At 35.1% G+C, this 25018-nt stretch overlaps 1 protein-coding gene across 2 annotated transcripts in view; it reads right to left on the reverse strand.

The window, feature by feature from the left end:
* LOC117610870 (cytochrome P450 6A1-like) overlaps positions 1-24716 on the reverse strand; it is a 60832-nt gene extending 36116 nt beyond the window's left edge. For both annotated transcript variants that reach the window (XM_034338703.2, XM_076688064.1), the window contains exon 1: positions 24576-24716. The gene's annotated coding sequence lies outside the window, so the exon portion shown is untranslated. The remainder of the gene's footprint in view (positions 1-24575) is intronic.
* Between the last annotated feature and the right edge of the window lie 302 nt (positions 24717-25018).

Consider the following 25018-nt stretch of genomic DNA (forward strand, 5'->3'; position numbering starts at 1 on the left):
TGCCCAGCGGTCGAATATGGTTTTTCGTATACCAAACGAATTGAAAGAGAAAAGATACTGGCATTAGCAAAAAATAGAGGAGATTATAATAAGAGAATGAGCTTATCTTCTTCTGCCCGGTGTGCTTTAAACTGGTGGGTAAACAATTTACCAAATGCAAAAAATCGGCGGAGTATGCGACGGTAATATATTCCGACGCTTCGGGCACAGTCTGGGGAGCCACGGATGGTTCAGTATAAGCATACGTTCACTGGAACGGTTTCCAGAAAGATTTTCACATTAATTACACAGAGCTGCTAGCGGTGAGATTAGCATTAGAAACATTGACGAGCAAGTTATGTAATTGTTAGGGTGAACAACATTACTGCGATTGCGTACATTAATAGAATGGAGGGCGTTCGATATCCTGTGTATAACAAATTGGCGAGAGAAATATGGCAGTGGTCGGAAAAGAGAAGAATTTTCCTTTTTGCATCATATATCCCTTCAGCTGAGAACATTCAGACGGACAAATTATCAAGATTAGCGAACGATGATATAGAATGGGAACTTAACTTGGAAATTTTTGGAATTATTAAAGAACCGTTTGGTCCACCTGAAGTTGATTTATTTGCAAGTAAGGAAAACAGGAAGTGAGAAAAATTCTTATCTTGGAGACCGGATCCAGAGGCCATACAGGTTAATGTCTTTATAGTCAGCTGGTCGGAGTTAAAGTTCTATACTTTTCCCCCATTTAGCTTAATCTTAAAAACCCTAGTTAAAGTTAAGCAGGATAGAGCTACGGGAATCATGGTAGTCCCAAGATGGCCGGGACAGCCTTGGTACCCTCCATTTAGAGAGTTACTTGTAAGGGAACCTCTAATCTTCGGACCAGACAAAAGGAATAATTTATTGATGTCATCCTGTAGGACAAGGATAAACCCGCAAGCGGATTACCTGTATTTGATGGCCGGCAAAATATCAGGGAAGCATTTCTAAAGAAAGAGGTCCCACAAGAAGCGGTGAATATCTTGGTTGCTTCGTTGGCTCCAACAACAGTGAAGCAGTACGGAACGGCATTAAGAAGATGAGCCAAGTTTCGTTCGATAAATCAAATTGATTTCTATTCACCAGATATAAATAACTTGTTAAAGTTCCTTACGGAATGTTTTAAAGTAGGTGCTTCCTACGAAACCCTGAATTATTTTTAGATCAGTTGTCTCTTTAATTTCATCCAGCAAAATGGGCGAAGACCCAATAATAACGAGGTTTTTAAAAGGCGTCTACAGATTAAGACCATCAACTCCAAAATACTCACAAACATGGGATACGTCAATAGTGTTAAATCACTTAAGAAAGTTACACCCCTTAGAGAGCTTATCGCTAGCGGAAATATCACAAAAAACAGCGACGCTTTTAGCATTATGTATAGCCCATAGATCTCAGACGTTAGCCAGCATAAATATCAGAGATATTCATTCTACAACAAAAGGCTTAGCTTGTGTGTCGCCTCGATAGTACTTAGGTACATAGAGATTACAGGGTCCCTGAGAAACGACGTAGACAATTTATTTATAGCCTTCAAAAAACCACATAGAGCGGTCGGTGCCCAAACAATTAGTAGATGGATTAGAGCTACGCTAGCAATCCGGGGGTTAGATATTTCAATTTTCAGCGCATTCCACAAGGCATGCAACATCATCAGCTGCTTTAGTAAGGCGGGGTAGACTGAAGTACAATCGGACGTACAGCAGGGTGCTCAGAAGGTTCGCAGACGTTTGCGAGATTTTATAATAGGCCCATACTAGAAAATGGATATAGTTTTGCAGTTATAATAATCAGGGGATAAATATAGGTTCTTAGAGGGCACTTAAAGTTGACTGAGTTTATGTTAAGTTTAGTCAGTTTAAGACGAGTTAAAGTTACGGAAAATGTATACCAAAGTACTCCAAAGATTATATTTAATTCAAAGACTATATTATTATATACAGGGTGTCCCAGAACTCGCGTTAGTCCTGTGAAGAGGTGGTAGCTGGGGTGATTCTGAACAACATTTTTCTTTGCGAAAATGTCGCTTGAAGCTTCGTTTTTGAATTATTAAGGAAAAACACTGACCAATCCGAGCGCGTATAGCGTCGGCCGGGCTTGACGTAGATCGCGAACGAACGGCTCGGCACCCCGTTGGCATAGCACAATAAAAAAATTGAACTAGTTGAACATTTTTAGTTGTTGTTTATAATGAATACGGAATCTCTTATCGCCTGTCATAATGTAAAAAAGGAAATTCTAAGCATTCTAAACAAGAAATAGAAATAATTGAAATGGAGTAATTAATAAACATTTGAATTGGAGAATACGTTAATAATGAAAAATTTGAAAACAATTTAAATGAAACTTACTCATTCGTTTCTAAATTAACCTGCTACGCTGAAAGCAGATAATTCCAGTGGGTCACTGTGTTGATCCTGAACATTTGAAGTGGGAACACATTACGAAGAACAGTCCCGTCTGATTTCCAGACGAGATCATTGAACTCACTCAACCACACGGACACTATTACCTTTCACAGAATTTTCTTTCAGGTAAATAAACATTTTTATTCACTGTCGCATTGCTATTGCATTGGACACAAATGAAAAACATGTAATATTCCGCACTCTTCGTAACGTTTTCACGACGTGATTGGTCTTCCTTTCCAACTTCAAATGGAACTTCTAGCTTGTGCGTCTACGAGATCTGTTTCGCTTTTTGTCTTTTTCTACATTCAGAAATAGGTTATGGTTCGTGATCTGTTAGTCTCGGTAACCAAGAGTAACCAAGAGAGACTGGTGTCGACCATTTGAAGTTACCGAACGTAGAAAAGGACAAAGAGCGAAAAAGACCTCGCAACAATCAAGCTGGCATGGCAGTCGCATTTGAAGTTGGAAAGGAAGACCAATAACGTCGTGAAAACGTTACGAAGTAGTGCGGAATATTACATGTTTTTCATTTGCGTCCAGTGCAATAGCAACGTGACAGTGAATAAAAATGTTTATGTACCTGAAAGAAAATTCTGTAAAAGGTGATTGTGACCGTGTGGTTGAGTGAGTTCAATGATCTCGCCTGGAGATCAGCTGTTCTCTGTAATGTGGAATTATTTGCTTTCAGCGTAGCAGGTTAATTTAAAAACGAATGGGTAAATATCATTTAAATTGTTTTCAACTTTTTCATTATTAACGTATTCTCCAATTCAAACGTTTATTAATTATTCCATTTCAATAATTTCTATTTGTTGTTTAGAATGCTTAAACTTTCCTATTTTACATTATGGCAGGCGACAAGAGATTAGGTTCCGTATTCATTTTAAACAACAACTAAAAATGTTCAACTAGTTCAATTTTTTTATTGTGCTATGCCAACGGGGTGCCGAGCCGTTCATGAGCCCGCGCGCTATATGCGCTCGGTTTAGTCAGTGGTTTTCCTTAATAATTCAAAAACGAAGCTTCAAACGACGTTTTCGCAAAGGAAAATGTTGTTCAGAATTGTTACATTTGACACGCAATTGTTGTAGAAATAGGCCCAAAATGATTTAATCACAGTAATACTGATATATGAATTTATTATATTGGATTATATAAGAACAAAACATAATGAAGCTTAAAGGTAATAACACTTAATAATTTATGACAACTAAAAACGACATCTTGGAGTAGCTAATGGTTACGTCTAGAAAAAAAGGATCTAGAGCGCAGAAAGAAGCAGAGGAAGAACAAGCGGAAGTGACGCATAAATTAGGAGCGGCATTATTGGATTTTAACACCTCCAATGTTACGTTGCGAGGCGAGCGCGCAACGTAAAAGAAGAAAGAAAAAGAAAATTAAAAATATATATTTATTCTTCTTATTTCTGGGCGATGAGAAAGGTATCGCTGCCACCAGTCCTGACCGCGTATGACGCGGAAGCGTCCTCTACGGTCAGAACAAATTAAAAGACGGAAATTTAGATAGAATTTATTTCCGTTGGGTTCGTCAGTGTTCTGGGTCCCATACGGGTCCCTCCTTGAAACTCTGTATTGGGGTGCGTGGATTTGAAATATGAAATGATTCAGGAAATGATACAGAATGGAAATCGAAAGAAATGTTAATACCGTTTAGTGTGCAAAAAGAAAATAAATTTAATTCAAAGTAACTATTGGAGCTAACACCAAACTGAATTCCAAATAACTATTGTATGAATACTGATAAGTTCTGTTAAATACTGATAATTATTATTAAATGAATTCAAATTAGAACAATACTGGTTTACAAGGGTAAAGATGCTTAACCTATGGTGTGATATAAATGTGATTGACTCGGAAAAGATATTTGACCTTTGTTTTACAATGAGACTTTCTGATATAATTATGAACGGATTGTAGTTGAAATTTTGATGTTTAGACGACTGGTTCGACCAAATATAATAGGAAAATGAAATGTTCTATCCGCAAGGTAACGATCTGAATGAAGAGTGTCTTACAACCCCCGAAAGGGCTTTACAGGTCGTCCCTGATAAAGTATCGAAGTCGAAACAATCGTCACACGCACAAAAATCGCGATAGATCAAAAATTCGAAATGTTAATATAATGTATAGATTATAATTCGGTACCTGAATGTGAAAACGAGATGATCTAAAATGAAGAGACTCTTACAACCCGTAGGCTTAATAGATTACATTTACGGTTCTTCCCGTACAAAATCCGTATCTATCGTTAAACGAATCGTTCCCTCGTTCGCACTTAACAGACTCTTTTCTCTCGCACGTATATCTCTCACGACGGTCCTTTGTCGAATGCCTCTCCCCCCTTCCGCCAATATTTCGCGATCTCATTAGTCGCGGAATTTCGCTAGTTCCCCCGTTAGATGGGGGTTTCTGTCTGGCGCTTACAAATTTATTTTTTAGATTTTCAACCGATACTCTCCTCTTTTTCACGCGTAGGCGCTAGTCGGTCCCAAACCCGATCGTATGTGCGAATTGAGTGTTGGAATGAAAGTATGAAATAGCATGAAATTCAAATATTCGAACGAGTGCAAAGGGCGAGGATAGAGAACCCTCACCAGCGAACGTTAGCAACATGCGAGAACTGTCTAGAGACGAAGGGTCACACAGGGTAATAAAAGTCATTGTATCGAATTCCAAGAATTACCTGAAACTAAGACCCAACGGTACGATTTTGAACAGAAAGATCGTTCTCGAACAAAGTTCGCTGCGAATACAGGAATGAATATTCGAATATCGAACAATTGAATACTGCTGAAATTATCAGTTAAATCATCGTATGCTATTAGGATTTTTTTTTTACGATCAACTTGCGCTACTACCGCAATTCGTATTGTTGATCGATTTCTTTGCGAACAAAATGATTATGGACAAGCCAATTGTTAATTAGGGACTAGCCGGTCCATTATTCATACATAATAGTACAACAGATATAGTTCATGTTCATAATTATCCGCGTATTTATTGTTCAATAATTCTGATTTAAACTATTAGTTGATAATCGCATCAATTTTATATCTAATATTGGAATTATCGATGAGAGTAGAACATTCCAGAAATTCTACGGCGCACAGTGGGACAAAACTGCTTTTGACGATCAAAATTCTGTAACTTCGGTTCTATTGGAAATATTTTAATGACATTTTGGGAAGTTTTTGCCTACATTATGGTACTTAAGTTGTATAAATATAAATCATATTGAACTACAGGGTATCAAGATATTCGCGTATAAATTGTAACGCGTTCAATATCCATCACTTGTTAGACATATTTTATGTCATTTAATAAAAATTTGACTCAAAACTGTTAATAACTATAATAAAAACGGATTTAATAATTAAAAAATGACAAGACATGTATTATTATAATATATTTATTTATATTTATTATGATCTATACCAAATCATTCGTGAAAATAGTTTCGACAATTATGAAAATTTATTATGGCATATTGCAAGACGGAAATAAAATTTTGGATGACGAATATACACGTTGCAATGATTAATAATAATAGTTAATAAGGTAGTTAACTGGATAATAATCGTATCTGTTACTGCTTTTCCATCTTCGCGCGCAGCGGCCAAGATGGGTGTAATTTCATTCAATCGCCATTTTCTTGAAAAAGTGCAAAAAAGTGCACCCGAATTTTTCAGATTCTGATAGAGGAAGGTTCACTCTTTCCTGCAGTAATAATTAAACATGTGGCAAGTTGTGGCTTTTTTTTAAAATCAAACTCAAAGTTGAGATTTTGGTTAAATGTACTTCGTTTCACTCAGATCCTATTATTTATTAATAGTTGTTATATTGAACACTTTTATTAAACCTAAATATAATTTTGGATGACGAATATATACGTTGCAATGATTAATAATAATAGTTAATAAGGCAGTTAACTGGATAATAATCGTGTCTATTATTGCTTTTCCATCTTCGTGCTCAGCGGTCAAGATGGGTGTAATTTCATTCAATCGCCAGTTTCTTAAAAAAGTGCAAAAAAGTGCACCCGAATTTTTCAGATTCTGATAGAGGAAGGTTCACTCTTTCCTGCAATAATAATTAAACATGTGGCAAGTTGTGGCATTTTTTTTAAATCAAACTCAAAGTTGAGATTTTGGTTAAATGTACTTCGTTTCAATCAGATCCTATTATTTAAAAAGTTGTTAACATTTTAACTTACTTTATGCACTGAATATAATCTACACTATCCTAGTAAACTTTATCATTCATTTGAATTGTATCTTTCCGAATAAAATTCATTAGAATCGTACATTGAAGTTACGGGTAATATTATCAGCGTTTTGTTTTGACGAATTTCTACTGACTTTGAGTGCGAACCACGGCAAAACGGAAGCAAATATGAAAAAATGGATCACACTACGTTAAACTACAGTTTATTCTCTATCGATATATGTAATTAGTTTTTCAATTTTCGAATTCACGAAAATTGAATTTTGATCGCCGAAAGCCGTTTTGTTCCACTGTGCGGCGTAGAAACACCGAAAAGCCGTTAGACAGAGATGGAACACCAGAAGAGAGAGAGAATATGATCTAGAAGATTTTGTCTGACACGCGCCCTTAACCAATAGCGACGCACGTGACGCTACCGTCACACGCTATGATTTGTTAAGATGTCCCCACGACGGCCCTTCCGGCTAGGATCGCGATCGATTCTGATTACTCTTCGTCGAACAATCGAGTAAGTCGTGACGGGAGCCCGTGCGTCTAGAGATAGAGTTGTCGTTGTACTTTGTGTAATTTAGCTGCGCGGCAAGTCCTAATCGTAGGCAGAGTGTCGCGAGGGTGAAATTCCAAATACGCGGCAAGAACTCAGAGACGCGCACGTAAAGCCATTTCATACTATTAAATCTCTATCATTTCTCTTTCTTTTTAATCCGTTTGATCGCGTAATATTCGTATTAAATTCAATCGCGTTAATTATTCTATTTATTCCGAAATTTGTAATCGTCTTGTGTTACGTCTTATTTAATTTCTTATTTGCAATAAACGGCAAACGGGTGCGCGACAAGTGTTAGTACGACATCAGCCTCTCATCTTTCTTGGTGTTCCAGGTCTCACAGCGATTATTCAACGATCTTCCTGCGAATCTCAAAACGATTTTATCGTATATTATACACTACATTCTCACAGTAAGCCTGTTCAGTACTAATTTGTCGAGCACGGCATTATAATTGATTTTCGACAAGGCGAAAAGGAACTTATACAAAAAAAATAGCGTTGTGTCACACTTTATTTCGTTATAACTGAAAACAAACGCTTGTCGAAGGTGTGTACAAGAAGTGAAAACAAAATATAAGGATTTCTTACCACGTGTCGGCAGAAGTTCTTACAGAGTTAAAATTTCAGAAATGGGATTGGCCTGCCTCTCAATTGCTAATTGGTGTGGACTATTTGATTTTGGTGAGTTTATAAGACAATTTAGACTATTAGTGACCGAAAAGGAACTCGGTAGTGTCGAATAAATCGCGAAGGTAACTGATTGTTTGGGAACATTCCGCGAAAAAGGGAAGCCATATTGGAAGACGGTTACAGTCCTTTGTCCGTAGAGATCGTTTCTAGAGAAGGGAAGCCATCTTAAAAACCTGGATAAATTCAACCAAGATTGGGTCCCAGTGGTTGCGTTTACCTAAGCACGGTATCGAAGCTCGGATGACACGCGACGACCAGCCAAGCGTGAACGTAGAAAGGGACAGACAGTGGTGGAAAGAGAGAGGTCCGAAATCAAAGGAAAGAGCCGAAACGTATCGGTGTGACTAATACTAATTGAATCAAAAAACTTTTTTATTTTTGACTTTTTTTGAGTGAAACTTTTACTAGCGCATTGGTGAGATTTTTGTGAGTAAAGTGGTACCAAACACGATATAGTTTCAATTATAATTACTTGCTAAAATTGATGTTATAAGTTGGCGAAAAGCAAGAGAGATCGAAATCCAAACCAGTCGCGGTGTCGGCTTTGGTTTCAAAGGTTTCATTTATCCTAGCGAGGAGTCGATTCTGGGCGTTTAATGTTTCATTTATTCAAGCAAGGAGTCGATTCTGGGCATTTAATGTTTCATTTATCCAAGCGAGGTGTTGATTCTGAGTCCGTACACATGTTTTCTTTGCAGCCGACATGACGATTCTGTGTCCGTACACATCTTTTGTATTCAGCCGACATCATTTATATTCAGTCGTGGTCTCAATTCTATGTTGTTTATTCTATTACTATTGTTTAGAAATATAATTCAACCTATATCGAGTTTGGTATCGTTTTAATCAGAAAAATCTCACAAATGCGTTAGTAAATGTTTCATTAAGAAAAAGTTAAAAATAAAAAAGTTTTATCGTTCAATTAGTATTAGTCACACCGATATTACGGTCGGATCATATTACACGGTTTCCTTGCCGAGCGGCTCGGTTCGGTTTAGGGGGATCCCCCCAAGTGGAGGGGATAGCGATGTTGCATATATCCAGCCAAACTTTTGTTGCATATATCCAGCTTTTACTGTACAGAGAATTTAACTATCTTAAAAGAGGTACTGGTATGTTTAAGGAAACACAATTTAGAATTGAATTTAGCAAAATGTACATTTTTGAGCAAACAAATCGAATATTTAGGATACCTGATTACGAGTGAAGGCATTACTATGTGTACACGTCACGTTCAAACAATATTAGAGTATCCTCAACCAAAAGATATTAAAGAATTAAGAAGCTTTTTAGGTTTAGCGAATTATTTTCGAAGGTTCATCAAGGACTATTCTATCAAAACACAACCGTTGCAAGCACTCATGAAAAAAGATGTGGAATTTAAGTTTAATGAGGAATGCGAAGAAGCGTTTAGGAAAATAAAGGAGGAATTAACGACCCCGCCAGTCTTATGTATATATAACCCAGGAGCAGAAACCGAACTACAGTAAAACCTGGATAAATTCAACGAAAGAATGCTTGGATAAGTGAAACATCGCTATCCCCTCCACTTGGGGGGATCCCCATAGGCGAACCGAGCCGCTCGACCAGGAAACCGTGTAATATGATCCTACCGTAATATTGGTGTGACTAATACTAATTCAACGATAAAACCTTTTTATTTTTAACCTTTTCTCAATGAAACTTTTACTAACGCATTTGTGAAATTATTCTGATTAAAATGATACCAAACTCGATATAGGTTGAATTATATTTATAAACAATAGTAATAGAATAAACAACATAGAATTGACACCACGACTGAATATAAATGATGTCGGCTGAATACAAAAGATGTGTGCGGACACAGAATCGGCATGTCGGCTGAATAGAAAACATGTGTACGGATTCAGAATCGACATTAAATGCCCGGAATCGACTCCTTGCTTGAATAAATGAAACATTAAATACCCGGAATCGACTCCTCTCGACATAGAGGACAAGCTGATGTTTAAACAACTAGCCGACCCGAAATTAAGAGAGCTAGCTGAAGGATTGGAATCCAAAGACGATAAATACTATGTGTTAATCGAAGGTTTAGTTTTTCGAAAATATCAGGATAAGCATTTATTTGTAATTCCCGAGGGCATGATTAACAGTGTACTTAGAGTGTATCATGACGAGATGGGTCACGTAGGTCTTGACAAGGTGCTACACGGCATATTAGGTCACTATTGGTTTCCAGCCCTGAAGTTACGCACCAAACTATACATAGAAAATTACGTAAAATGTTTAAGCTATTCATTAACCGCGGGTAAGCCGGAAGGAGAAATGGAAATTTACGAAAAAATAGCGATACCGTTGCATACCCTTCATCTAGACCATTTTGGGCCCTTGGAGGTGACCGAGGACGGATTTAAATTTATATTATCGATTATAGACGCGTATACCAAATTTACATGGTTGTTTCCTGCAAAATCCACTACCGCTGAGGAACTCACACAAACTCTAAGTCTTCTTTTTAAATATGTTTGGATTTCCAGTACGTATCATTAGCGACCGCGGATCCGTTTTCACTTCAAAAGATTTTGAAACTTTCCTAAGCGACAAAAATATAAAACACGTTTTAACGGCGGTGGCATCACCGTGGGCCAATGGTCAGATTGAGCGAGTACATAGATTCCTAAAGTCTACTCTAGCGAAAACAACCCAAGAACCGTCCAAATGGAAAGAGCAATTAGGAAAAACGCACTATGTAATCAACAACACTTTACATAAAGCGATAAATTGTACACCCAGTAAAATGTTGTTAGGATATGACCAGCGACAAAGCGACGATAGGGATTTGCAAACTCTAATTACACAACTAACTCAAATTGACATTAATACTGATCAAGATCGCAAACGTTTACGTGATGCAGCACAAATTGCAAACCGAGCCTTGCAAGAGTACAACAAAACACAATATGATAAAAGACACAAAAAGCCGACTCGATATCAAAAGGGGGACCTAGTCTTAATAAAAATCTTGCAATTGCAACCGGGCAAAAATCAAAAGCTGCTCCCTAAATACAGAGGTCCTTACCAGATTAAGGAGGTATTAAAGAAAAATCGATTCGTTGTCACTGATGTACCGGGTTTTAACGTAACACAGAAAGCGCTGAACACGATTTTATCCTCTGACAAAATCAAACCGTGGATAAAAATAGGGGATAAGTAAAACTACAGAAGTGAGGAAAAAAAAACCTTTTGTTATTTCGTTACACATGTATATTTATCATTTAATTTTCGTTGTTTAGTAATATTTAGCTATTTGTAAGTATCCTAGTCTTAAGTATCAAACCAAGACTGAGTATTTTTTTTTGTTTTATGTTACTGCGCATATTTTATTTTAAGTTTACCAAATCAATTTCCGTTGTTCGAGGACGAACGTACCGCCAGGATGGCCGAACTGTAAGCACCAGACAGAAACCCCCATCTAACGGGGAAACTAGCTAAATTCCGCGACTAATGAGATCGCGAAATATTGGCGGAAGGGGGGAGAGGCATTCGACAAAGGACCGTCGCGTCGTGAGAGATATACGTGCGAGAGAATAGAGTCTGTTAAGTGCGAACGAGGGAACGATTCGTCTAACGATAGATACGGATTTTGTACGGGAAGAACCGTAAATGTATAAAAAGGAACTTATACAAAAAAATAGTGTTGTGTCACACTTTATTTCGTTATACCTGAGAACAAACGCTTGTCGAAGGAATGTACAAGGAGTGAAAATAAAATATAAGGATTTCCTACCACGTGTCGGCAGAAGTTCTTACAAATTGATCTTTACGCTTTTGCGCAGTTCACCTGAGGAAACCCCTATAATGCGAAGCACTGGCTAACCGCGCAGCGAACGCTGTTTATGATACTTCTCCTCGGTCGTACCGAGTTTTTCTATCTCGAGTTTCTGTTACTACGCAGTTGAGCACGACGATAGTTTCAAGGAGGGGTAATAAACTAAAGAAAAGAATAGAGAAATGAAAGAGAAGCTAAAGGAAAGGAAAGACAAAAATAGAATAAGTATAAGCTTAAACTCTTCCCTATGCATTTCCCAGATGAAGAAGACCCTCACAACCCGAAGGCTTGATGGGAAAGCACAGAGTCGAGAAGAAAATTGAAATAGTGTAAAAGTGATTTATCCCCCTAACGCTCCTTACATAAGGAGACCCCTATAACCCGAAGGCTTAATAAGGGAACGTGAGGTGGACAAATTTGCAAAATTTTCCGGACGTGACACCAACAAGAATCACCACAGCTACCACCCCTTCACGGGACCAACGCGAGTTCTGGGACACCCTGTATACGTTATATGCCATGTTTAAAATTATGATATCTTTCTGTAAACAACTACACTAGTAATCTTACCTGTAAGTGAAGTTCGATCGCAATTATATGAAGAGCCTCGTTCGAAGAGATTACTTTACCTCCCAAAAAAAAAAAATATGTATATATATATTTATATACATACATATATTTATCCCTAATCACCGTTTTTTCCCACACAATTCTAAAGATATGAAGATCGGCATAGAGAAAAGGCAACTCTACCAAAAACTTTTTTGACTCTGAACGTTGTGACCTCTAACGGACAAAGAAGGAGCTACACTAGTAATCTCTTCGAACGAGGCTCTTCATATAATTGCCATCGAACTTCATTTACAGGTAAGTTCGTTTGATCGTTCAATAAATCTTGTTTTACTATTCATTGTAAGAATAATAAAGCAGAATTTATACAGTCAGAAGGATACAGGATCAGTCAAGGATACAGTTGCTGATCAAAATCATATAATAAATTTATAATGATAAAAATATATTCGAAAAAAATATTTAATATGAAATTTCAATAATTATAATTACCTAAATATTAAACGTATTAATATAATTCCAATATTCATTGACGCCATAAACATAAATCGCCACATTCAGCGTCGGTTCAGCCTAACGATAAGTACGTATGAACTCATACAATTTATCACTGGAGATACGAGTACCTATATATTTACGAGATATTTTCAATTTGTTTATATGATAATATCAGATACTGCAATCTGATCTTTAAAGTATTTTTGATCAGATAGTTAATGTTTTTTTCGAAAGGAGTTAATTATGAATTTTGTTAAAGAATTTTGAGATAAATTATGTATGTACAGGAGAGTCGTCTAAGATATACATATTGATATTATATTTTTAATTTGCCAGTCATTGTTGTTTACATGATAATAACAAATATTATAGCCTGATCTTTAATACACTTATCAATAGACAATTAATTTTTTGTTCAAAGTTAAACAATTATAGACCCTGAGATAAAATCGAATTATTTCAGTAAAATACTGTGAATAGTTACTTTGACAATAAAATTGCAAATAATTTTTACATAATTTACATATCATTGTAATCACTATTTGTGGTAGGTCAGAACAAATTAAGAATTTTATAATTAAAAGTTGCTGATCAATTATTTCAACTGATAAGTAATTTACTAATTAATCTACATATACTAACAAAAAACAACACAAAATAAAAATTAAATGAGTTTGACCTGTGGGTCTTGGGTTCGTCATTACTGATTTAAAACATACAGTGATAGGCAAAAGTGAGTAGACACTGATCAAAATAGAATACCTCGGTTAAAATTAGACTAAATAAATTGAGGTTTTTTGAAAACCTATAAAAATTAATTCACTAAAATATGTATTTTCATCGTTTTAAAAAATTACAATTTGTTAAAATCGTGAAAAAAAAATAGTGAATGGTAATTTTTCAACTTTTTTATGTGAGTCTATAATGAAAATTTAAAATATGTCTTTCATAGATTCAAATAAGTTATGTGTATGCTAAAAATTTCATCGAGATCGGTCAACGCATTTAAAAGTTATAAGTAATTAAAATTTCCGAAAATCGCGACTTTTCGTCTAAGAACGGAACTAGTATATGTGCTATTTACATCAGTGGAACATATTTACGTGATATTTTAAGTTCAACACTCATTAATTTATTTATATAACATTTTATTTTATTTTTTTATTTTTATTTTACAATCTTTGACTGTTAGCCTCCCTCAAGGGCCGAAACGGTGAGTATGTTATGGCTAACACCTATTATCAAAGATTGAAAAATATAAAAAGAAAAAAAGAAAGTAAATATATTAATGTCTTTAAGGGGGTAGACACGTCACGTGACCTCTCCGATTCGGGACGTCGGTATTACAGCAGTTTTTTCGTTGGGCCTGGTGGAGCCACTTGCGTGGTCTGGTATAAACTTGAAAGGTTTAATTCTCAGCTAGCGTGCGCGCAACACGATCTAGGAGGGCAACAGCGCCTCAAGTATTTTTACAAACACATTCAAACACTCATCTCGCCAGAGGCATCGCGATGATCTGCCTGAAGAACGAAAGCGAAACATTGGCGCGTGGTTAGAGTGAGATGTAGGGTGATCATGCTATCCTTCTTTCAACCTAAATGATAGAATTGTCCCGCTCCGATAAATTCTGACTGTCTGAACGCGTGGATTTTATATAGCGCACCGTAGCACCCCTCGCTGCTGAAAAATATATGCCTACTCTGAAGAACCGAAGGAACGTGCAATCTGAGAAATTTGTTAGAAAAAGTTATTAACTCTTTAAATAAATGTTTTTTAATTAATAAAAATATACAGGATACGTCATGCAATTTCTGACGGGTTATATCTTCAATTTGATAAGAGATAAGAAAAGCTGTTTATGTAAAAGTTCAATGGTATGATAATGTCTATTTTTCTGTGATTTCATTTTTTCCGTGAATGCAACGATGCACTCAAAAAATGCAAATCCACTTTTTATTTAAATGGAATTGGATTTTTTTTTTTCTTGTGTCAACTCCTTGAAACATTCTGCATAAAAAAGTACTAAGGTACTATTAGAACTAATAAATGGAGGGACCTCGCGTCTACATACACAGTAAAAGCTGAATATATGCAACAGAGATTGGGAACCAGACGTTGCATTGACATATCCAGCCGAGATGTCGAATCTCGAATTAGATGGAACGACCAACCAAGCGTGAACGTAGAAAGGGACAGATAGTGGAGGAGAGAGAAAAAGAGGTCTAATGATCAAAGGAAAGAGCCGAAACGTATCGGTGTGATTAATACTAATTCAATTATAAAACTTTTTTCTTTTTGACTTTTTTTTACTGAAACTTTTACTAGCGCATTGGTGAAACTTTTCTGATTAAAATGATACCAAACACAATATATTCCCAAAGACGAGTTCCACCATTATCTGGATACTACAGAGCAAGTTACGTGACAAATTTAGTTCAGCTAGTAGTTATAAGGCTGCTGATTTGGAATCGTAGTCAGAATCAAGCGTTAGCTTGATTACGTCACTCGAACTGTGCTGCGAAGGCAAGCAAAAAAGGCAATATCGCCCGAACGCTGAGTGAGACGCACTACAGTCATGCTGTCCTTCTCTCATTCTGAATGTTGAGATTGTCCCTTTTCGCTAAGTTTTGACTGCGGCCCGCCTGTATTTTACACAGCGCCCCGTAACCTCGCCCCATTCAAACTACATCGTGTTTGGTATCATTTTAATCAGAAAAATTTCACGAATGCGCTAGTAAAAGTTTCAGTAAAAAAAAGTCAAAAATAAAAAAGTTTTATAATTGAATTAGTATTAGTCACACCGACACGTTTCGGCTTTTTCCTTTGGTCATTAGACCTCTCTCTCTCTCCTCCACTGTCTGTCCCTTTCTACGTTCATGCTTGGCTGGTCGTCGCATCTAATTCGAGATTCGACACCTCGCTTGGATAAATGCAACCACTGGGTCCCAATCTTGGTTGCATTTATCCAGGTTTTACTGTAGATCGTCATTTCGAGCATGTCCGTGACGCGAACCCGTAAGATTTTCCCCTACCGAAAATCGCACAACGCGCCAATAGAAGTTTTCACTTCAAAAATAAAATTTATTTACTAGGCAATAAAACACTACAATTGATTAATGTTCATTTGCATGAATAAATCTGTATTTATTGAATTTTATCATTGTCCGCATTCTATAAATTGTAGATCGACTTATGAACAGACCTGATAGTTAATCTTTTTCCAAGAAGAAGTTTATCTGCAATTGTATATTTGAGATATTTATGATTTCAATCAGTCATTACGATTTTTCAAACATTCATTGAGTTGGCGCTTTGATAGTCATCATCATGTTTACATAAACTGTAATGTCCACAAAATATCAGTACGACAATCAAAATACTAACACCAGAAAACATGAGAAAATAGTAGCTGAATTTACTTTCTATGAAACATTTTATAACATTGTATAAAAGTTCCGAAGATCTTGTACTTTTCCTGCCACTATTTGGTGACTTCTGATTGGTATTCATATACGTGATGTTAAAAGGAAAAATCAAGGCATGATTTAAGTAATCGGTCTTCTTACAGTTAGTTGTACTTGTTGCTCTCCAAAATGGTATCGACTTTGAAAGTTCTACATTAGCAAATGGAAATAATAATAAAACTATGGAGAAAAATATAAGCTATTAATTAATAAATGTTTACATATTATAATATGTATTAAAAATGAAAAAGCATCCAACCTATTTAAAAAATAGGCTACTCACTTCACTGTTTATCAGACTTTACATGAAATCATATTTTATTAATCACAGTTAAGGAAGCAGATATTTAGTAATAGCTAAAAGGGTTCATTAATTTTAATGAGTTTTAAATATGTTGTTGCGGACAATATTTTAAACAGTTTAACATAATTATCGCTCGGCCTTAGTTTTCGAATTTTTTGCAAAAATATTCGATACTTTACACGTGTGCAAGATTTATATTATTACTAGCATCCCCGCTGCGGCTTCGCACAGTCTCACAAATAAAAACTTCGAGAATTTGAAGTAATAATTGTTATATTATTTTTTGGTGATCAATCTCTAGTATTTCAGAAAAGTATTGCTGCCTGCAGAAACAGTAGAAAAGCGGTGATCCCATACTAACGCGTACGTTGTCACGATCGCACACTCAAAAACTAAGGTCGAGCGGCGGTTATATGTATAGTAAAAAGTTGTTCAAAATGTTGATTTCTACACCATATTTAAAAATCATCGAAATCGGAGGTGCGGTCCGTAATCTAAATAATTATCTTCACCCCTGAATCTAGAAATCCTGAATTATGTTTTTAATCATTTGTATGGGTGACCTTCGTAAGCAAAAACTAAGTCCGATTTGTGTAATCTGTGTAAATAGATTTTAACCCTTTTTACACTCTTAAGGGTCCAATTTCTAAAAATCCCTTCTTCGTAGGTGCTTACGTCATGAGAGGAATACACTACTCGAATTTCATGTTTCTAGGTTCAGGGGTTCGGGCTGGGCGTTGATGAATCAGTCAGGACATTTGTCCTTCTTGTCCGGTTAAACTTCGACACCTCCGGTGTGTATATGCATTGTTTTGATTCAATCTCTCTGGCTTTTCGCCAACTTTTATCAATTTTAACAAGTAATTATAATTCAAACTATATCGTGTTTGCTATCATTTTCAATCAGAAAAATCTCACCAATGCGCTAGTAAAAGTTTCATTAAAAAAAAAATAAAAAATAAAAAAGTTTTATAATTGAATTGGTATTAGTCACACCGATACATTTCGGCTCTTTCCTTTGATCATTGGACCTCTCCCTCTCCTCCACTGTCTGTCCCTTTCTACGTTCACGCTTGGCTAGCGTCGCGTGAAACCCGAGATTCGACACCTGAACTGGATATATGCAATGTTTGGGTCCCAATTTCTCTTGCATATATCCAGGATTTACTGTACACGCCCAGAAACCTTCGCGGGCGTTCGCACAACAACTCACCAAAGTTTCATCGCAATCGGATGAATGGTGTAGGAACGCATACGGGACAAACAAAGAAACATTCATTTATTTATATATAGATTTCATTAAAATCCGTTTAGCCGTTTAAACGTGAAAGAGGAACAAACAATCAGTATTTTCACTTTTATATATTAGTAAGGAGTAGGGATATCATGCAAACTTTGCGAGTCCTCTTTTGGGTAGCCACGAACGTACAGTCACTTGACGGTTTGGAGCGGTAGTTAGGGAGTAGCGGGCATAGGCTTAGAGCGCCGAACGCTCAACATATTCTTACGTACTTTTACGCGGATGTAATATCATTTTTATTAAAATAATATAGCCTATGTCACTTCAGAGAAGGCAAAAAAGCCACTGTTAAAATTTGGTATCAATCGGATAAGTAGTTTTTGAAATTTTTCTGTACATACAAACAAACGCTGTCTCTTTATATAATAGTATGATATGATGATATGATGAGTTAAATATAGGATGTATCACAAACGTTGAAAATATCACATATGATATTTAGTATATCTTTGTGAATATCTCGGAAACCAATGCCGAGTGATCTATGGAGGGTCCTCTTGGACACCTGTTCTTGGACCATGTTCTTACGTGGCAAAATTGAATTTAAAATTCGACCAAGTACACATGTACTCGGTTATCCCCTACTTGGACGCGTTCAGTACAGATGTCAACGGAATATCAACTCAATTTTGTATACGCCAATATCGATGTCGCATCGGTACGTTTTGATAAATAATATTTTTGGCACTTAACTGATCTCGAAATTAGTGAATAATTTAATAAAGGTCATACCTAACAAGAATGTTTTTTCCACTATCTTGTATTCTTACACCACGGTAAACTTGTTAATGGAGATGGATATTGTTCATTTTCATGAATTAATATTTATCAATTTGTAATACATTGTAACATCTTTTAAATTAAATTTAGCTCTTTTATTTATTAACCGAACCAATACGCCGAGTGACAGTACGAGTGCAGAAATTACATTTCGAAATATTTCAAAAAAGCGCTTTTGTTTTCGGGTGTTATTTAAATTTAAATAAACGTCCACATATGCTTGACCATTGTTACATTTTTTTTATTTTTCATAAACTTGCCATAATTAAAACAAAACCATAGGGCTTGCAGTATTTTTTAATTCAACGGTTCAATTTCTTTACTTCTGAAAATCTTGCCATCGTTGACGGGTACAAAGTGTTCCATGTTGAATTAAAGAATTGCGGACAGGCGACAACGTATGAAGTTCTTTGTTGTAACTCCTTCGTTGTGAATTGTGACAATTCAGCTAGTAATTCCGAAGTCGATAAAGTATCAAAAGTGTTGTTTATCACAGCATGCTATATCAGCGCGATACCCGTGTATAAAGAGATAAGAGTTGTTGATACTCCGTCAACATCCGTATTGAACGCGTTTCGGCACGGGAGAGCCGAGTACGTATGAATTTAATCAAACTTCAAACGCGACTTTTTCGAAAACAAAGCACATCAGTATAACTACTTACCTATGTAAGGGTTTAAATACCAATTGCCACGTTTATTGTTCTAAAATTCCGAAATTCAAAAATTCTGAAACATTATAGCTAATATCCATATCCAAAAGGTTGTGTATGGTATACGTTATGACACGTTGTGACCTTTATTAGTTCAACTATTAATTTCGATATCAATAAAATGCCAAAAATATTATTTTGCCACAATTTTAATTTAATTTTGTATTCCATATTACAAGATTTTCATTATACAAATTTTTCACTGTCCCATGAAACTCTTTCGTTTAAATATTACACAGTTAACTTTAGCTTAATATTCTTGTACATGTTGCGTAAGTTTGGATCACGATTGACCCAGGCTCTGCTGTTCAAAGGTTAAAACGCCCCTGAATTATTCTCGCTATCTATGTTCCCACTATTTTGATACTTTCAACTTAACTTAATCTATATAAATACCAGTTAGAAGCCAGGAAATAGTGACGGGAAGAGTACAAGGTCTTCGTAACATTTTCATGATATAAAAAAGTTTATAAAAAGTTTGTAGCAGTCGAGAAAACAAACGGTGTTTCGTCTCGAGATCGTCTGTTAGACTCGTCAGTGGGGCTGACAACAGACGATCCCTGCCCCACACACCTATCATACCGCGGTTCGAAACTTGTATATATTGCATGCCGGGCGAGCGCTTGTGAGAACACGGTTCCTCTCGCCGCCACCTAACGCTCCTGGCCCGAACTCAAGGCGTCCGGGGAGACGAAACCCCCTTCACTAAACACGATTGCGACAAGTTAATTTAGCTATTATGATTTTTCGGGTTTCCAAGGTGTTGGTAATTTGATTGCCGTACTGACATATAGTAAACATTACAATTTATGTAAACATCATGATAACAGTCAAAGCATCTTCACTGCAGGGGACAGCCAAGTAGATGTGCACTTAATCAAATTTCTATCGCAATTTTTCTCGAAAACGAAATCTCAACCGGAAAGATGTTAATCTTTTTTTCTTATTTATTTTTATGTGCAGAATGTTCTATTTGAGGTGAATACGTTTGTGATGATTATATTTCTACAAAATATAGTGACAGTTAATTCTGTATAACATTTAAAGTTTTATATTTACATTCTTATGGGGAGAAGTTCCTATAAACGGTTTAATTTTGTATCAAGTTTTAGGAATATGTTACAAAGAAACCAATGCGCTAATACTGTCGGAACGTTAAGGGTACTTTATTTAACATTATAACAAACAAAAAAAATTGTTACAACGGTAAAATTATGATAACTATAAGAGAAATAGACCAATATCACAAATAAGTTTTTTATCGACGTGTAAAACAGCGCCGGTTGTAGCATCCCTGGTAGTTATCTAAAAGCGCTCAACAAAGTTCTTTTTCAATATATCTGACCATTGTAAGAATATGAATCTAAAATGGTGCAAAAAAATTGCATATTTAAGAAATAACGGCACTTCAAACAAAAAAGTGTGATTTTCGCACAAAAGGGTATAGTCGGATAAGATGGTCAAAAGTGGCCCCAAACCAAATTCGACTTGCTATGAACCATTCGATAGGTGATAAAAAAAAACGGTAATTATTTAGAAGTTGGCCCTCCTCACCGATTTTCGTGACCTTGAAATATGTTGTCAAGGTCATCATTCTGAACAACTTTTCCCTATACATGTTACCGCTGCTCGACCATAGTTTCCGAGATATTTGCAAAAATCTTTAGTTAAACTTAAATTACGAGTACACTGTATTCCGGGAAAAATGGAGACTGAATGGTGATTGAAAAAGTGATTGAACTGGTTTGAGGTTAGGGTTAGGGTTAGGGTTAGGGTTTTGTTTTTGATATTTTCACGGAATAATTACTCTTTCTTTCACCTTTTATATATTGTATACCTATTATTCAGTTTGTGTTTTGTCAGAAATCGGAAACGTTTCGCCCATCATGTCGAAAAATGCCATTATACGCTTATTAACATCATGTTGACGTCGGAATAAAAACTAAGCTATATATCCCACGTAATGAGACGTACGAGTTCCATAACGGGGAATATTAGATCCCGTATCACACCATGTATGCTCTAAACCTAAACCTAACCTAAACCTAACCTAAACCTAATCTAACCTAACCCTAACCCTAATCCTAACCTCAAACCACTTCAATCACTCTTTCAATCACTATTCAGTCTCCATTTTTCCCGGAATACAGTGTACTGGTGACATAAGTATAACTGCAGTTTTTTACGAATATCTCGGAAACTAAGGCCGGGTGGCGGTAACATGTATAGGGAAAAGTTGTTCCGAATGATGACCTTGACAACATATTTCAAGGTCACGAAAATCGGTGAGGAGGGCCAACTTCTAAATAATTACCAAAAAAACTAGTCTGTGCCAAGTTTGAACCTTGTATCTCATCTGGAAGATGGTTACGGGTAAAAATGTGTCGCGAGGTTTTTGGTCAATTTCTCGTATTTAATGACATTCGAAAATTCTGAAAAAAATCAGAGACATTTCTATTTGTGAGGCACATATTACAGAATTTTTTCAGATTTTTAGATTGAAAATTGAAGCTGTCAAAAATCAAAAACGTCAAAAAATGCTGAGAAATTGCGATTTTGTATTGAAGGAGATGAGGTTCTACGATCATATTTTTTTTATAAGTGTATATTATTGATACTATCATCCTCAATTTTTTTCAGATATTTTGGTAAGGTGCGCCATAGTTAAAAAAATTAAAAACCGATTTTTTGGCTGTTTTTTGCGTGGTACAGTTACTTATTCGGCGAATTTTCGTCTGTTATTTATCAAATACACGGTATATACACTGTTCAATGTTTTTACATGCAGTGGAATAGAATAGGAATTAAACTAAATAAACCTAATTGATAAAAGTACGTTACGTCTGTTATATTTCAAAAGATTAAAAGTATTTTTAACGGTGTCGGTGGTCCAGCGGTGAAGCGTCTGACTGCTAAAACTCTGGAAGCTTCTTTTCGTAGGTTCAAGTCCGCTCAGACTCAATCTTTTTTTTTTGAAACTTGGCACAGACTAGTTTCTTTTTATCACCTATCGAATGGTTCATAGCAAGTTGAATTTGGTTTGGAGGCACTTTTGACCATCTTATCCGGCTATACTTTTTGTACTTTATTTGTTTTAAAAAAAATGGTTCAAATTAATAATTTGGTTAAACCTTTAGGTTCATGTTCTTAGGAATCTTATAAGCTAAAATTGTGCAAAATTTGAAGTTGATTGGTCAAATAGTTTTGAAGTTATCACCGGCGCCAATTTTGAAAACAAGGTTTCGAGAAAAATACGTTTAACGTTGCTCGGTAAGTGTGCTTCGCGCTGATTTATCGGGCCATAGTATCGATACAAAGTTGAATTTTGGTTTATTTTGAGAATACATTTTTGAAATGTTTTAAAAGTGATTTATGAGAAAAAAATTTGTTCGATTTTTCGATTGTTTTATAGGGTCTTCTCCCCTTAAGTTAAATAGTTTATAGAAACTATTGCATATTGTATATTGCATTTGAAAGCGATAAATGCAGACCTAGTACAGTAAATCCTCTTACATTGTCCCTATATTGCTCTACCCACATTGCCCGTCGGTATCTTCCTACGCCTATCGAATCAGTCACGCAACAGGGACATGGCTTCTTTGATGAGAATTCAGAGCTCGGTAGTTTATAATAAAGCAATATAATTTTATTAATTTTACTTTCTTTATTGACAAATTTGGATCATATTTACTTATTTTATATATAAATTCATATGTACAAATTTTTTTTGTCCATATAATCCAAATTATTTTAAGCTTGATCTCATTTTAATCAAAAAACTTGTACTAATATGTTAAAAAAGTTTGCATCCAGAAAAATTAAAAAATAAAAAAGTTTAACTGTTGTTTTTGTTATAGCATTGTTGTTGCATTTGTGTTAGCATATCGATAAGCTGGCATTTAAATTTTTCGGCTGTTACGGCTCTCATTCTTTCCTTCTCTTTTACGACTTGTCGCCAGCGATCAGAAGCAGCCGTGAGACTCGAGAAATAGTGTCTTCTCTATCCATATTGTCTACTTTCGCTTCTTAGCTTAGGGATAATGTGGGAGGATTTACTGTATTCGTAGTTACATGGTTCAATTCAAATGGAACTGCCCGTATAGAATCGCCTGTATCGAAGCTTGACAAATTTTCAACTCCTACAGTTCTTTCGGTGGCAGTATAACGAGAGTCTGCTGTATAGGGAAAAGTTATTTAGAATCATGCCCGCCGTCCCTCAACATATTTCAAGGTTATTGAAATCAGTAAGGTAGTGAGAATGCCCTTGTGGAAAGATTTATAAAATATTCTACATAAGGTATTAAAACATTATTAAATAACAGATAGCCCAACAACAAATTTTTATTTTCTTTAATACTACTCTATAACCTTGAAGAACCCGTACCTTGAATTTAATACAATTTCTTTTTATGTTCAAATAATAAAAAAAATTTGCTCATATCCTTTTTCTGATTACTTAGTTATTTAAAATATATTTTAATTATTTATTTATAAGTACCAGTGCGTTTGGTACGAGTTGGAATACGTGATCAATTTATTTATAATTAACAATTTATCAATTGTAGTAAATGCAACATATATTATACATAAAATTAATGTAGAATATTCTCCAACAATATTGTTTTTAGAAATATATAGAGATGCAAAGTAGAACTATATTGTGAATTCATAATTAGCTGAAGTAAATTGGTTACAAATTATATAAAGTATATCTGATTTTATAGAATATTTATAGTTCGCTAATAAAAGTTCTAATAATATAGTTTTATATATAGAATAATTTAATATAGTTCGAATAAAATAGTAAATAATTTGAAAATCTTTTATATATATTTCTCATTGCTTATTTAATTTATATTTTTATAATTAGACATCATTTATATTAATGAAAGAGAAATTGCTAAGGTACGATTTAGACAACGCTCTCTTAATAATATTTATACCAAAATATTTTCACTAATAAACAATTTCATTGACAAATGTAAATTTCTTATTCAACTAATTAGTCTTTAGTTTGAATATTAATTAACAATATTTGAGACATATAGTTCAAAACATGATTAATAAATTTTTAACAAGTTAATAAAACAATATAATAAGCATAACAATATTAAAATCGACATCATAAATTTTTATTTCAAAATTTTACTATAATTTTGAAATACAATAAATTGAAAAATAAATAAAATTAAAAAATTAAAATAATACATACGTATTTTCGGAACTGCACAAAAGTTATAATGTACAGCCTTCAAAAATCATCGGCTCACAATGAATTGATGAACCGTGGATTTTGTTACGACTGTTTGATCTCACGTTTGAATGATAACTGCGACTAAAAAACGATTCCCGTTCTTTTTTGTTAGGAGTCTGACCTTATCATCAGAAGCTTAAATAGTTGGTAGCTACGATCTGTTGCTGTATTATGAAAGAGGAATCACATTAATATCGTAACAAACTGTAATTAATTGTTCCTTGTAATACAAAGGACATATTATAGAAGGACGAATTGTACAATCAGTTAGAGAATGATTTTACATACAGTGTTGTGGACTAACTTTAAAATTCCTCGTCATATTACTACAAATAAAGAAACAAAGGACGTTTAGATACGTAATTAGTTTATGGATGATTTAAATGAGAAACACTGGCATA

This window comes from Osmia lignaria, chromosome 4 (genome assembly GCF_051020975.1).
Source record: "Osmia lignaria lignaria isolate PbOS001 chromosome 4, iyOsmLign1, whole genome shotgun sequence".
Taxonomy (NCBI): domain Eukaryota; kingdom Metazoa; phylum Arthropoda; class Insecta; order Hymenoptera; family Megachilidae; genus Osmia; species Osmia lignaria.